This window comes from Protopterus annectens, chromosome 7.part0 (genome assembly GCF_019279795.1).
Source record: "Protopterus annectens isolate FY-2018-M chromosome 7.part0, PAN1.0, whole genome shotgun sequence".
Lineage (NCBI taxonomy): Eukaryota > Metazoa > Chordata > Ceratodontiformes > Protopteridae > Protopterus > Protopterus annectens.
Window position 1 is genome coordinate 1192328996 of NC_056739.1, and position 16615 is coordinate 1192345610.

At 39.9% G+C, this 16615-nt stretch overlaps 1 protein-coding gene across 1 annotated transcript in view; it reads right to left on the reverse strand.

Moving 5' to 3' along the window:
* The window catches only part of EFL1 (elongation factor like GTPase 1), a 1877823-nt gene that overhangs the window by 1605326 nt on the left and 255882 nt on the right, over positions 1–16615 (reverse strand). The window lies entirely within an intron of this gene.

Genomic DNA, 16615 nt, shown 5'->3' on the forward strand with positions numbered 1-16615 from the left:
ATTGTTAGCTGACAATGCCATTTTGGAATGCAAAGACAGAAAATGAAAATACCTGTCTACAATAAGAGCTCTACGATGAATGGCTCTCGTGTTAAAGCGGGCACAGAACTGGCAAAAAGGGACGTCGTGGGCTGGGCCTAAACAAGTGACGCAGTATGAATGGAAGTCTCAGTGTGGGATCTGCTTTCCACAGGCGAGACAATTGTTAACTTTTTCGGACATCGGTTAGTGCAGGAAAAAAGGATCCCCAATAGGGTACTTAGCTTTAGACATTTTCAGCTGTAATTCGAGCACTGGTAGCGACCGACGGGCACACTTGCGAACTGCTTCTGCTACGGGCTCCAGGCCAAGAAAGACTGATGTAATGGCATTGGCTGCCTTGCTTTATAGCACTGATGACCTGACGTCAGTCAACAAGCGACAGCAGCCGACGCAGAAAAGCACTGACTCTGGTATTCGGGCCAGTCGAGGGCCATCACAGTAGGGATAACCCACAGGTGATGACCGCAACAGTGAAACACGAAGAACATCTGTACTATGTCCTTCCATATCACTGTTGCAGTAATTTTTACCTAAGGGAGAGTACAAGAGGAAGCCAGCTCTGGCCTGGAAATAAAATTCAGTTTGTAATGCTTAGTAAAAGTATGAACAGAGGACAAAGTAGCAGCCTCAAGGATGGAACTGGTATCCAGCCCCTTGAAAAAAGCACTACAAAAGGCAAAATCCATGGTAGAATGAGCCTTTACTGATAAGGAAAGACATTTTCCATGAAAAGAATAAAAAAATAATGGCCTTGGAAATCCTGGAAAAGATGGTTTGCTTAGAAACAGCAAAACCAAAGACCTGGGATGAAAAGCAGTTCAGATTTGAGAATAACTTTAGTTTTGTCAAAATAATGTCAGAGATGTCTATGCAAATCCAATGTGTGAAGAACCTTCTCATTGGCAGACTGTGGAAAAGGGAACAAAGAGGGAAGATACTGAAGAGAAATCTCATTATCCACTTTGGGCATAAAAGAAGGATTAGTACAAAGTGACACCCTGCTCTCTGTGGAAAGGAGGAAATGATCATGATAGCCTGAAGGTTAAAGACTCTCTTGACTGAAGTGAGAGCCAAAAGGAGAACAGCCTTCCAAGTACAATGTTGTAAGGAAGCTGAATAAGCAGGCTCAAAACGAGCCAGAGTAAATTTTTCAAGAAAAAGCCGAGGTTCCAAAAAACTGGAATATGCTCTGGGAGGCGTGATATGAAGGATGCCTTTAAGAAACTGCTTGACCTCAAATCTAGAGGTCAAAGGATGTAAATGCAGAAACTGCGGACAGGTGAGCTTTAACTGAAGAATATGGCACAGCATGGGGCAGATCACACAAATACAAGAGAACCAGAGGAACTTCTACAGACAGGAGATACTGACAGCAAGAGAGGCACCAGACAGAAAAATCTTTTCCATTTGGACAATATGATTTCCTGGTAGTGGGTTTCCTGACCTCCTGTAATACTCGAAGCATGTCCTCAGAAAAGAGGTGCCTGAAAGGGATCAAAATCTTATCACGTAAAGTGTCAGCTGAAGCGTGGACAAATGAGGAAGGGTAAGAGACCCCTTGTCATGCATGAGAAGATCCACCCAGTCAGGTTAACTTATGGTGATTGCTCCTGGCCAAGAGAGAGAGAAGGGAGGAACCAATGCTGTCTAGGCCAAGAAGGAGTCACTAGCAAGATTTTGGAGAGTCCTGTCTGATCTTGTGCAAGACGCATGGTAAAAGAGGAAGGAGAGGGAAGGCATAAAGAAACACTCCTTTCCATGGAAAAGACAGGGCATCCACTTTCCAAGCCAGAGAGCTTGGGACACTGGAATAGAAGAGAGGAAGTTGTCTGTTCAGAGCAGAGGCAAATAAATTTTTCTGCGGAATATCCCACCAATGGACAATGTCAGGGAACACATATCTGTGAAGCAGCCATTTGTGAGCTTGTGTGCTGGACCAATTCAAAGAGTCTGCCACTATACTGTACTCTGAGGGTATGTAAACTGCCAGACGAGTCACTTGATATTGGACAGTGAGATCCCAAACTTGAAGAGCTAGTCTGCAAAGAAGATAGGACTTTGTACCCCCTTTCTTGTTGACATACCACATCACTATGGTATTGTCTATGAAGACTTTGACGGTCCTGGGATGAAAGAGGGAGTGAAAACCCTGAAGAGCCATAAGAAGAGTCCTCATCTCCTTTATAGTGATGTGATCCAACCTCTGATGAAGAGGCCAGAGACACTGAACCCTGAAGGGGTCAAAGGATGACCCCCATTCCCCTGCCTGAGGCATTTATAAAGAGTTCTTGAGTCAGAACTGGAGTTTGGAAAGAAAGCCCCTGGTTGTGAAAAAAAATGATGAATCATTTTTGAAATCCTTAAACACAGGGGAAATGTACTTAGTTTTCCATTTCTTTTTCTGTGGGACATCTGCACGAGTCAGCCTCAGAGGGTCAGACTCCTGGAACATTCAATAGCCATAGTTGGAATCTCCTCCTGAACTAAGATCTGCAGAATCCACCTTGGTCCTTCATGTATAATTGGCCAAGGTTCTCCCTCAATGTCAGGAGCAAATGTTTGTAAAGTCGCCAAGGATGTGCTAAAAGTCTGATCCATGCAGTCCTACAATGGGGTCGTGGCAAAGGAATCCAAAGCAGACACCGGACAATCCTCTGGATTTTCACCAGCCTTGAGAGAGACATCCAGGGAAGGCTGGACAGCAACTGTATCAGAACTATGTTTTTTGGCCTTTTTCTTGTCATATGGCTGACCATTGAGATGGGAAGAGTCTACCACAGCACCTTGAGCCAATGGCTTAAAATGTTTGTTTTCAAGGTAAATAGATAAAGAGGAAAGATGACTACATCCAGTCTTAGGGACAAAAGCCTGGCAGACAGAACACTGTGTATGATCCTTGGAAGCACCTAAACAGAAAAGACACCAGTAAAGACAGTCTTTATGGGGAATCTGCCTCCCACAATGACACTTTCCCTTTCTGTATGACATGAACCCTACCAAAAGAAAGCTAGGAAGAATCTCCAACAGAGCACTTATCTGAAATGCAGCTCAGAAACCAGCACAGCACAGCCAAAGGGCATTCAGGCCAACATTCAATTATGGTTTCCACACTGGTGGCAAATAAGTTCTGAGTGTGTGCGCCCATACGTCAACTTTGTGCCCTATGTCTTGTGTGGGGAGCATACATGTGATGTACCATGCCTATACATACTAAAGGCTTTCGTATACTGGACAGATATTGGGCTATCCTTGGCAGGAGGCCCCTTCAGTTATGAACACTGCAAAAGTAACATGGAAGGACATCTGCAGATTGGATCTTCTTGTCTGACTCCTGTGACCATTCCTTACAAAGCCTCTGGAGCTCTCTTGCCTTAACAGCAAAACCGTACAAATCCAGCCAGTCCCAAACCCAGCCAGATCTGAGGAGACAAGAGGCCCTGTATAAAAGGTGAGCATGGAAGTCTTGTGAAAAGGACATGAACAAGTAACCTCACCAGCCCTAAGATGTCCAAGCCAGAAACAAGAGAAGATAAGTGGAGCGCATTACAAGAGTGAACCTGCTCAAACATTTACTATTATTGTCAAGTTCCTTTACACTATTGTACTAAGTTCTTCATATGGCTAGTACTGTAGCAATCATACAAACTGTGATGATTCCCAGGGCTGTGGAATGATAGGTATAGGTCAGTTAGAGACCAGCTGCAAGCAGAAGTCTTGAGAGGGGAGCTGAACAGGTACCCATACCAGCTCTAAGATATGCAAACCAGAAACAGTTGAAAATAGGGGGAAACTTTACAAAAGTGAACCTGCTTGAACATTTACTATTATGGTCAAGTTCCTTTACAATACTTCATATGGCCTAGTATTGCAGCAATCATAATCACTTGAATGATTCCTAGAGCTGCAGAGTGATGGGTGGAGGTCAGTTAGAGACCAGTTGCAGGTAGTAGAAGGCCCTGCAGAATGCCAGTGGCAAATGCTGCCTTACTCGTGAAGTGATGTCAACTCTACAATGTTTGGAAAAACTGTGTACTGAGGAGCAGGAGGCTACTTCAGTGTTCACCCTGCTAATCAAGGCTGCACAAGTATCTACAGCACTTGTAGAGTGTGACCTTCCATGTCACTTGAGATTTTCTTTACTCAAGTCAAGTAGCAAAAGGATATGCAGTGAGCCACCATTTGGAAATTGTCTGTTTGCAAACTGGTTTCCCTTCTTTGTTAGCTGTCAAGAACACAAACAGTTGATTGATACCTCTTAGGCTTTTGTATCTGTTTAGGTAAGATCTCAATTGCCTATGTACATCAAAGGAATGAAGAATTTTTTCATCTTTATCACAAGAAATTTCTAGGCTATCGACCTGGAGGTCATTTGAAGCTTAGCCATTTCATCCCAATGTAATACCATAGAAATGTTAGTTAATACCAAAGACTGTATCTAGTAATGGCTGCCCATGTCCAGGCGGGTTGTGGGCACTATTCCTGATAAGAATTTACGGTGCCCCATCAACTCATCCAGGTTCCTCTTAAACAGTGTCATACAGGTGGCTCTGTTTCACATAAATGGGTAGCCTATTCCAAAGACATGGCAGTTGCTGGGAGATAAGTCTATCCCTCCAGCATGTCCTATTTAAGTCACAGGTCATATTTAGGTCCCTGGAATGGGAAGCCCTAGTGGCATGCAGAAAGTTCATTAGGTTTCGGCCTGAGATTGCTCTGTTAACCAGGCATAAGTCTCCCCTAAGAAGTCTATACGATAGAGTATAGTGACAATGACTTTAGTTGGTCTGTGCATGGCACGTGCTGGAGTCCTTGATCTTCTTAGCTGAATGGGGCTTTATACTTAATTATGGGCTGGATTAGTGTAAGTATAGAAGAGTTATAACTTCTTTTGCACTCAAGGTGATGCCTTGTATGCTATGTAGAAATCTTTCCTTACTACAGTAGAACACATATTGGTCGAAGTTTAATCGCAGTCAACTTGTGATCCCAGGTCCCTTACCACTTCGTGGATACTTAGGGTACTGCTATTAATTTGATAGTGTAAAGCAACATTGTTTGTGCCGAAGGGAATAATGATACATGTCTTTGCATTCAGTTTGAGACCATGACTACGACACCAGTCACTGGTTTGCGTAAGACCCTCCAGGAGTATATTGACATCATTTGGGGATTCAGTAACTGTACCCAGATTGCAGTCATCTGCAAACATGGTCAGCCACAACCCCTTAGTTTTGACCTGAACTTCTGAGAAGTATATACCAAACATTACGGTTCCCTGCACTTACCCCTGTGGCACACTGCTGGTAACAGGTCTGGGGGTTGATGTGGAGTCACCCACTTTGACAGTGTGTCTGGTTTGTGAGTCAGTTGGCAATCCATCTTACAACAAAGGGGCTTACATTCAGTTTGCTAATGTTTACCGACAATGCCGGAGTGTGGGATTGTGTCGAAAGCCTTTGTCAAGTCGAGGTATGCTGTGTGCACAGATTTGCCCTAGTCAATGGCCCTGGTCACATTTTTGAAAAAATTCAGAGATGTAACAGGCAGGATCTGCCCTTGACGAAGCCTAATTGTGTAGGATCTAGGGCTTGCAGATCGCCTACATCTCTATTTCTGAGGTCCATAAGACATTCCGTGGCCTTACAGATGAGGCTGGTCAGGCTTATCGGTCTGTAATTCCCCGGGTCTATTGCTAGGCTACCTTTGTGGAGGGGAGTAACTTTTGCTGTTCTCTATTCTGCAGGAACAAAGCCTGTGGTCAGATGATGATTAAAAAGGGTACTTAATATTGATGTTAGTTCATGTTTTAGCCTGTTTAGAAGACAGCCTGGGATGCCATCTGTTCCCATAAAGGCTATGTCTTTTGCCTTGGACAAAGCTTTGATGACTTGTTCTTCAGATATGTTTGGGGGGAGGTTTGTGATGGGCTTGGAAGGGATAAGGCAGTGAAATTTTCACCAAATCTATCCTCTATCAGGTTTGCTATTGCTGTGGGGTCAAGTGTGCATGTCATACCGTATCCTTGGCTGTGCTTGCTAAGTTTTTCTCAAAGAAGCCCTTACAGGATTTGGCAAGTTGTCTTATTTGCCTGTCAAGGCTGAGAAGAGTGTTTTCCATTGTTGGGGTCTTGCCTTTGTTTTCTTGAACAGAAACATTTTGCATTTATTTAAAGTCTGTTGATGCTGGATGTCCACCATGGTGGACTGTTTTTACTTGGGGCTCTGGCTTTGATTCTTTCTGGGGGTTAGGAAAGAAAACAGGAAACTGTATCTGATGGTTCAGAGGTACTTCAATAAGCACATTAGGCATGAATGAAAGGTCTGTCCAAAATCTGTCTCTATCCTCATCAGTGCATGAAACTCCCAAGATCCTCCTATCTAATGCAACTGCTATTAAAAGAAGTCTCTTACAAGTCACATATTTGAGACATGCAGCAGCAGCTGGTTCAAAAGGGGCTTAGGTTAACTATTCTAAGACAACATTCAAGTAACATGAAAGAGATGCATTTTTTCTTGGTGGTCTCAGGTGCTACACACCTTTTAGGAATTTCTTAACTACAGGCAAAGAGGTTAAGTAGGGATTCATTGTTATATAGGTTAAAATGGATGATAAATTTATCTATACTGAGGCACAAGCCAACCTTGACCCTACAATTCTGACAGGTACTACAGAATCAATGAGACTGCCATGGACCTCTGGCTCCATACAGAAAATACTTTCCATTTGAATAGGTAAGACTTCTTTGTAGTAGGAGACTTATATTCCTTCATAACGTTAAGTGCATCCTCCGAAAAAAGATACCTAAAGTATAGTACATTCAGACCATCAATGCAATCGGTGTGTGTGTTAGCAAATTTGGATGCATCAATGACCCCTTGATATGTGATCAATATGCTAAGACAAACTTTATGGTTTCAATCTTGCCATCCCACTAGGAGATGGAATTAATGCTGCCTCAACCAATCAGGTGCTGCTATGAGTATGTTTGGCCTCTTTTCGACTACTTCTTTGATTACCCTGAGGATTACAGGAATCAGAGAGAGCATGCAAAAATGTCTTGTACAATTAAAGGAGAAGGTGTCCATTGCCCAAGGTGTGATGCATAGTGCACCAAAGTGCAATTTCTTCAGCTGTCTGCTACTCAGTGAACCACTCCACCTGTGGCCTTGTTGTTAGAAAGCCCCTGTCCAGAACCCATACATGGACAACTACTTCTGTTCCACTTAACTAATCTGAAATAGAATTTTACAGGGATAGAATGTAGGTCTGTGATTCTAAGGCAGTATCCTCAATGCTTACAATTTCAGACTGCAGGGTGGATAGTAGTGAGCCCCCCTCCCTGATTATGTACATCACCACTGTAATATTGTTGTTTGTTATCAAGTGTAGGATCCCCCACTTCCAAATGGGCTTAAGGATCAGAACAGCTTGAATCACTGGCATCATCATCATCTTTATGCTGATATACCTTTTGTGTTAAATATTGTCCAAGGTACACTGAACTCAATTTCCTTTTATGGACTCCTTTGAATGGTACATCTCTGTGTCTTCCAAACGTGTAGGACCCACCAGACAAACTCCTGCTTTATACAAGGCAGCAAAGGAATCAGCTCCTCAACAGACTGCTTGCACTGATGCTAAATACATTTGAGATACGCTGTAGTTTCCTCATGTTTCATTTTGTTTGATGAACCATGAGGACTGTGGATGCCATATATCAATGCATGAACTTTCTTATATGCACCAAGTTTTTTTGTGTCACAAAACTATTACATATTAACTACTGTAAATCGGATCTCTTCTTGTATTTCCTAGTAACATTTATTTTGCTAGCATGTCTAGCATTAATGTCACTGCTGCATTGTTTTTTGCCACAGTAATTTATATGTATTATTTATGCAAAAATGTATGTATTTACCTTCTGAATGAGGTTGCAACTGAAAAGAGTCTCCTGATCAGTTCATGCTTCTGGTTAACACACTGAATTAAATATTCAGACAACACTGTGGCAGAAATTTCTCTTTGTCCACAGGCAAGAAGGCACTCTGTTTGGAAAAATCCAGAACAGTGCCCCAAAGACCACCAGTGTGGATTTAAATTGGATGTGGGAAGAATGAGAGAGAAAGAGATGGGGGTTACAGAGAAACTGAGATTAAGGAGACAACTGAGAGTAAACACATTGTCCCTTTCCACCCCTTTCTGCAACTGTGCATGGACTAGACAATCATCGGGGCATGAGTAATGATGAAGGTAAAAATAAGATCACAAAGAAGTAATGTAGAAAACAAGATTAGTAAAGTAGAAGTTAAAAAAATTAGAAGTTGAAGTTATGGAATGCCTGCGAAGTGAAGAATTTGGTGTAGAACGTCTAACACAGGCTACATCACAGCATGACGGAATAAGTCCCCAAAGTAAGGAGAAACTGGAAAATAAAAAGACATCTGAAGAAGAAATATGGACATGGGAAAGAAAAACAGATTTAATATGGTATCTATGCAAAGGAGAAAGCACAACTAATCAGTACAAAAAGAGCAGCACCAACGATATTTGAAGAGAAATACAGGCAAAGGAATCCGGACATGGAAAACTTTACAATACAAAAAATAAGAAGACAAAGGAAAAGTAGAACAGTAATGGAGAAGTTAAAGAAATAGGTTTTGGAGTACCTGCAAAGTGAAGGATTCAGTGTAGAGAATATATTTCAGAAAGCACCACAACAGGGCAGAGCAATGGACTTCCAAATTAAGGGGAAACCAGCGGAATGGGAAGCAATTGGTCAAGTGCCATATAAAGATATTTTGGAGCTTTCCACAAGAAGCCAGTATAAACATTCACTTGAAGCTGGACACAAGGGAAGGAACAGGAAACTGTGGAAACTCTGATGCAGTCAATGTTTAGGAGTGATAGGCCAGTGAGTTCCCACATGACAGAGTAACGGATGGCACAGGATGAAATTTAAGAGAATGTGCCACAGGAAGATGCTATAGAACTCTCTGAAGAACACCTGCAGGAAATGGAAAACAAAAAATGTGCTCTCAATTTAGAAGAAAATGAGCGAAGAGAAGAGTTGTATGATTTAATAGAGATAGACATATTTAGATCAATGAAAGAAATAGAATACAGAAGGTCATTAAAACCCAAAAAGCCAGAAGTCTGATAAAACAAATGAACACAGTAATTAGGACTGTCAGTAGAGATCCTTGCAATATAACAGAAGTAAACAGGATATTATTTATTTTATTTTTTTATTTTATTTTACATTTGTTGACCGGGCTAGTCTAGCTGGATATATGTCCACCCGGGGAGAAAAGCTCCAAAGTATTAATACATAGTTTAATAGAGAGTAACAATAAAAGTAGTAACAGATACAATGCTGAAAGCAAATCATGTTTTTTTTTTTTTTTTTTGAAATGTGCAGATTTCCTTTTAAAGTATTCAAAAATTACATACTACGTGATGTGCATAACACAATATTCCTCAAAAACATATGAAATATATAAAACCAAAAAGTATGTGACGTGTATAACATAATACTCTTTACAATATAATATAATCTAAAAACATTAATGTATGAGAAGAAGATAAAGTGTGAAAGGAGGAGAAAGAGAGATGGGAAAGGTATAAGGAGGAAAGTTAGGGAAGTAGGAGTGAAAGGTATCGGAGATAGTATAGGTTGAATATAAGGATTTGATCATTTTAATAGAAGTACTAAAAGAGTTACTCATATGAAAGAGAGAGAGAGAGAGATAGTCTTGTGAAAGAGAGGGAGAGACATCAGGGATAAGTTGTCTGTGGGTCTTTTATTCTATATCTTAGTGTTAAGTTGAGGTGCTGAAAGTCCCCTACTGAGTTATTGGATGTAGTTGGGAGAAAGAGGAAGGCAGGAAGACAGGAAAAGAAAAGCAAGGTTACTCTGTGTTAGTGCAGGGGCATAACCATTTTTTATTGAGATACTTTGAGATTCTTCTTAAAAATAGGGAGAGAAGTTAGAGATGAGATGTCTGAGGGTAATTTATTCCATAGTTTTACCACTGAATTGGAGAACATGCAGTCTCCTGCAGAGTTATTGGGTATAGTAGTATTGATCAAAAGTTTGTTAGAAGAGCGCAGATGTTTCAGATTATGATAAGGGGTAATAAGGCTAGAGAGTATTGGAGTTTTAGTCGGTTGGTACAAGGTTTTGTAGGCTATTATAAATTGTTGTAGTTCAAGCCAACCTAGTTGTCTTAGATTAAGGCAGTGATGGGTTCTAAAAGGGGACCCGGTAGCAAATCTAGCAATGTTATTGTAGGATATAACTAGTTTATTGAGGTTTTTTTTTTTTTTTTTTTTTTTTAGAGAGATTGGTATAAATAGGGCATGCATAGAATAAAGTAGAAATAAGGTGAGTTCTGGCTAGTGTAATTCTAGTATCTGTAGTAAGAAAGGGTTTGATTCTGTATAGGGTTCCTATTTTTTTGTTCACAGATTTGTGATTCCTAATAATTTTGTGGTAGTGTCAGGAGAAATACTAGTATTGTTATTGGAGGTAATAGTGAAATGTAGGGGGATGTGCTTTCATGTTCGTGAGAAGAGTAGCAGTTTAGTTTTCTTGGGGTTGAGGAGTAGGCAGCGTTGAGAGAACCATTGTTCTACTGTGTTGAAGGCTTTTTGGGTAAGAGACTGAAGTTCAGATTGAGAGGTAGCTGCACAGATTATAGTAGAGTCATCTGCATATTGAATACAGGTAGTATAGGGGATAGCTGATTGAAGGTCGTTAATAAAGATGGAAAATAGAAGTGGCCCTAAGATAGAGCCTTGTGGTACTCCTAGAGAGATAGGAAGGTGGTCAGATAGCGAATTTTTCCAGAGTACTGCTTGCTTTCAGTTTTCAAGGTAAGATTTAAACCAAGTTATGCTGGGAGGATCAAGTGAGAGAGAATTCAGAATGTGCAAAAGTAGTTGGTGATTCACCATGTCAAAGGCTTTGGATAAGTCGATGAATAGTGCAGATGAAAGACTGTTTTTGTTGCGGTTAGAGTTGATGGTGTTTGTGAATGAGAGCAGTGCAGTGGTGGTACTGTGGGAAGGTCTGAAACCATGCTGACAGTTAGCAAGTAAGTTGTTTTGGAGAAGATGGTTTAGTAGTTGTTTATGGATACATTTTTCCATAATTTTAGCAATAGGGGATAGCAATGCTATGGGACGATAGTTAGAGAATTCATTAGAGTTTCCCCCTTTATGTAGTGGGATGATGTGAGATATTTTCCAGATTTCAGGGACAGTTCTTTCATTGATGGATCTGTTTATTAGTACAGAAATGGGATAGGCAATGGCTTTAGCTCCTATTTGCAGGAACTCAGCCGGGAGTTTGTCTGCAGAGGGAGTGGTAAGTTTAAGTTTTTGTACCAACAATGAGATATATGAAGTAGAAATAGGAAGTAAGTGAAATGAGGGGGGTATATTTACAGCAGAAGGGAGTAGCTTAGAGATCTCAGGAGATAGGTGATTTGCAAGATTTTGTATAGCATTTGTGAAGGAGTTAAAGGCATAAGCTGTTAGTGTAGGGTTGTCAGGGTTAGAGTCTTGTGGGTTGGGTGTGATTGATTGGCCTGGGGATAGAAGATTATTAATGGTGGACCAGAATTTTTTTGGTTCCTTATTAGATGTTTGTTGTAAATGAAGGTAGTAGTTCTTCTTGTCAAGCAGTATGGCTTTTTTTGTGTTGTTTCTACATTCTCTGAAGGTTTGACGGTCAGCTAGGTTCTTAGTAGTACGCCATTTAGCCCAGGATTTATTTTTGGTAATGATTTTTTGTCTAGTATTGTTGCTTAGCCAGGGGGCTGGTTTGGTTTTGATTCTAATAGTGCGAGTTGGTGCGTGTTGATCTAGAATAGATAAGAATGTGAAGTTGAAGTATTGTACTGCATCATTAAGAGGGAGTAACTTTAGAGGAGTCCAGTTACATTGGTTTAGTTCTGTTAGAAAAAGTTCTGAGTTAAATTGCTTTTTTGAACGTAATGTTCAAAAAGTGGTTGGGAAAGTTAGGATGTTTTTTTCTCTAATAATATACGTTAATAAGTGATCACTAAGGTCATCTGCTAGGGTGCCAGAGTTGTAGGTTTGTTGGGGAGTATTAGTAAGTATCCAGTCTAAAGTGGTGTCTTTGTTATTGATTTTATTTGTTCTGGTAGGGCCTGATATAAGTTGAGAGAAGCCATGTAGGTTAATGTGGGAGGTAGGGTTTGAATTGTTGCAGGAATTCCAATCAATATTTAGGTCACCTAGGATTGTTTCTTGTGGAACATTAGTAGAGAGCCAACTAAGGATGCACTCAAGAGTATTAGTGTTATTTCCTGGGGGGAGATATACAAATTATATGAATAGCTTCACTTGTGTTTAGTTGGAGTTTAGAGCATATTCGTTCTGCATTATTGACTATGTGGAGGTTCAGGTTTATAGTGCTGATTTGTAGCTGTGATTTATAGAGAATTGCTACACCTCCTACTTTTTTTGTTGAGCGGTCTAGTCTTATGATATCATATCCTAGTGGGATGATTTCATTGTCTTTAATAGTGGGTTTTATCCAAGTTTCTGATAGGCATAGGATGTCGAATTGATTGACATCTAGAAGTGCATGGAGTTGAGTAATTTTGTTACAAATACTATGTATATTCAGATGAGCTATGGTGAGTGAGTTAGTAGATTTGGTCGGTGGTGTAGGCCTAGCCTTGTCATTGTTATTGGTTCTTATGGTCTGGGTGTGGTGAGGGCCAGGGTTTGGATGGATGTCTCCATCCAGTAGTGAGTGTGGGAGTGTTTGGGTTGAAGATTTGTACAAAAGTAGTTGGTAAATCTTCTAGTTTTCTGGTTATATAATTTAATATGAGCTAGTCTGTGAAATTTAGCTAGAAGGTAGTTGGATTTATAAGTGGGATTTTGGAAGGTAACAGCAAAAGATGCAATAGGTGAAGAGGTTTGAAAAGAGGGAAATGTAGTGGTGGAGTGTATGGGTAAGTTCATAGGAGGTTAGGATATAGGTAGTTGTGAGAGGAGTTAAAAGTGAGAGGATGAGTAATATTTGGAGTTGAGAAGGGTTCAATGTTATATGCATTGTTAGGTAGTGAGGGTGAGAGATAGAATAGGAAGTAATAGTAAGTTTGAATGAGTTAGAGGAGGAGGAGAGTTACGTATTGGTGGGTGTGATGTGTTAGAAGGTGGAGGGATGTTGTAGTTAGGGCTTGTTTGATTGGTGTAAATTGAGTAGGGATGTTGTAGTTAGGGCTTGTTTGATTGGTGTAAATTGAGTAGGGGTGTGTTTCTAGAGGTACAACTGTAGGACCACTGGGGGTGGGTGGGAATTGGGGGTAGGGTATGGGGAGCGGAGTGCGCCCGAAGGTGAACGGAGCAGGAAGAGACAAGAGATCAGAATGTAGAGGAAGACAATCAGTGAAGTAAGAGAAACAGCAGGTAAGTCTTATGGTGGGAGAAAGGTAGACTATGTTCAGAGGTTAGAAGGAAGAAAGACAGGATGTTAGAGTATAGTTAGATATATTAACTGCAGCTGAATTAACAACTGAAAGTTCTACCACAAGAACACAGGGTAGTGAGGGAACGGAAGGGGAGAAATCTAATACAATCATGGAAGGTTCGAATAGAGAAAATTATAAAGCAATTAAGAAGTGTCACTGTTAGAAGAGTACAGAAGAGGGTTCAGATCAACAAAAATACTTAGAAAGACAGATTTGATAAAAGCAATGAGCAGTATTAGAACAGATCAGGATCTGTCATGCATTATTGCATATAACAAACTAAAAATCTCAGCACAGGCAGAAAACTTAGAAGATACACAGATAAATATAAAGGAAAAGTACAAAATACGCAATTTATTGATGATCCAAAAGGTTTTATAGAGAACTAAGAAACAAGGTAAAAGGAATTGAAAGACCCCCAAAAAAGAAGAAATAGATATATTTTGGAGAAGTATTTATGAAGATCCTGTGGAACATAACAAAGATGCTAAATGGATAAAAGAAGTAAAAGTAAGACTAAGAATTTTAAAGGTACAGGATATGAAATGGGATGAAGTAACAGCAGAGAGACTGAAACAAAGTTAAGAAAAGCCTCTAATTGGAAAACCCCAGGCCCAGATGCAGTACCTAGCTTCTGGTTAAAAGTATTAACATCTTTGCATGAAGATTTAGACATCAGTATGAACTACTTATATGTACACCTCAAAAAGACACCAACCTGGCTAACAAAATGAAAAACAGTGATCTTATTTAAGAGTGAACCCGCAAGCTACCCTAAAAATTATAGGCCAATAACCTGCCTCCCGACTACGTATAAACTATACACTGGAACTGATGCCTACAAACTTTATAGTCATTCAGAAGAAAACTCAATTTTGGCAATAGAACAAAAGGGCAATAAAAAAGTCATATGGAAAAAGGATCATTTGTTGTTTAATAAGTTCATAATGGAGAACTGCAAAAAAGGGGAAGAATCTAAGTATGCCATGGATTGACTATAAAAAGCATTTGATAGTATTGAACATTCATGGATAAAAGAGTGTTTAAAAATGTATAAGATACACCTTACACTGATCGATTACATTACAGTGACCATGAAACAGTGGCAGACCACTTTGCAATTGAGCTATTATAAAGGACAAATTATTATCCCAGGGATAAAAATTCAAAAGGGAATATTCCAGGGCCATTCCCTGTCACCACTGCTATTCTGTCTTGCCCTTAACCCATTAAGCTGTCTGCTTAACAGCTTAGGCCATGGCTATAATTTGGCTCCTAGAAAACAACAAAATGTAAAGACTTGTCTTCTCTTTGTCGATTATTTAAAACTATATAGCTCATCAGATGAGGAACTGAAAGCACAACTGCAAGCTGTCAAAACTTTTTCAGATGATACAAGAATGTCATTTGGTCTTGATAAATGTGCAAAAGCAACCTGTACAGCAGGAAAGCTGCAGCACTTAGACAACATCAGTTTGGGGCAAGAATATGATATAAAAGTACTTGAGCAAGAGGGAGTGTATAAATATTTGGGAATTGATGAAGGATCAACAATAAAACATGAACAAATATGAAAAGAACTAAGTAAGGAATACTTTGGAAAACTTAATCCTGAAAACAGCACTGACATCTAGGAACAAAAATTGAAGCTATAACCCAATTTGCTCTTCCTGTCCTAACTTACAGTTTTGGACTGCTTGACTGGCCCAAAAATATGCTGGATAAATTGGACAAGAAAACAAGAAGGATGCTTCATGCTCACCAAATGATTTATGAAAATCGGTGCATACCTAGATTTTATATTCCTCATTCAAAAGGAGGGATGGGCCTCCTTGAAACTGATTACATGTATAGATCTGCAATCATGGGACTGCACACATCTGCTGACCTCACAGGACACAAACAGATTTATTCTCCTCATGTTTCAGAACTTTCACTAAGATGACTTCTCTGCTTAGTCTAGCAGAAGCATATCGGCATCAAGCAGAAATGGAAATCAAACCAGAAGTATATAAAAATCAGGCTGCAACTGAATGTGCCAAGAAGCAAAAGAAAGTATATACAATGAAAAACTAGATAAGGCAAGAAATGTGGAAAATGCATAAACATAGTTGCAAGTATAGAAAACTTCTGGAAGAACCTCATGTTAATCAGGATCAAATGCAGGAATGGTTAAGGAAAGACGAATTCAAACCAAGACATGAAAGGATAATATTGGCAGCCCAAGATAGTGGGCTATGTCCACGTTAGTTTACAAAGTCCATTGAACATGTGGGAGAAACAGACAAATGGTTTTGTAAAACAAAATTGGAAACAGTTGCACACCTCATTGCTGGTTGTGAAATACTAATGGCAGAAGGACTGTTTACTGAAAAGCATAATAATGTGGCAATACTGTTGCACTGAGATTGTGCAAACATTATGGTATTGAAATGGCTGAAAAACACTGGAAACACGAGCCACAAAGTATCATAGAAAATGATGAAGTCTACATCACATGGGATCACCCATTACCAACAGTTCTAAAGATAGATGCTAGAAAAGTAAATATAATGGTCCATGAAAAGTAAACAAAAGTAGCACTGATCATTGAAATCGCCACACCAATGACTACAGTGTCTTGCATAGAGCGAGACACAAAGTAATAAAATATCAGGATTTGTAGGCAGAAATGAGAGCAATGTGGAAGAAAGCTACCCAGACAGTTCCAATGTTAGTAGGAGCAACGGGTCTTATAAAAAAGAATCTACAACTGTATTTAGATGCATTACCAATACATGTAACCCCATACAAACTGCAGAAAGAGTCATTACTGTGTACACTGCGGGTGCTGCAAAGTGCACTTCTGGATGACTTCAAAAACTGAAACAATACTAACTTCATGAACCTTAATAGTACTTTGACTTAGGAATGGGGTCCATTACCGTCATGGTATTAGAAACCCAAAAGACTTGAATAAATTAAAAAACTGAATGCCCTTGATCCAGCAATAAGCAATAATTGAAACCATGAGACTTTAACACCAGAACAGGAGCCAATATAACAGTCAAATAGGTAAAATA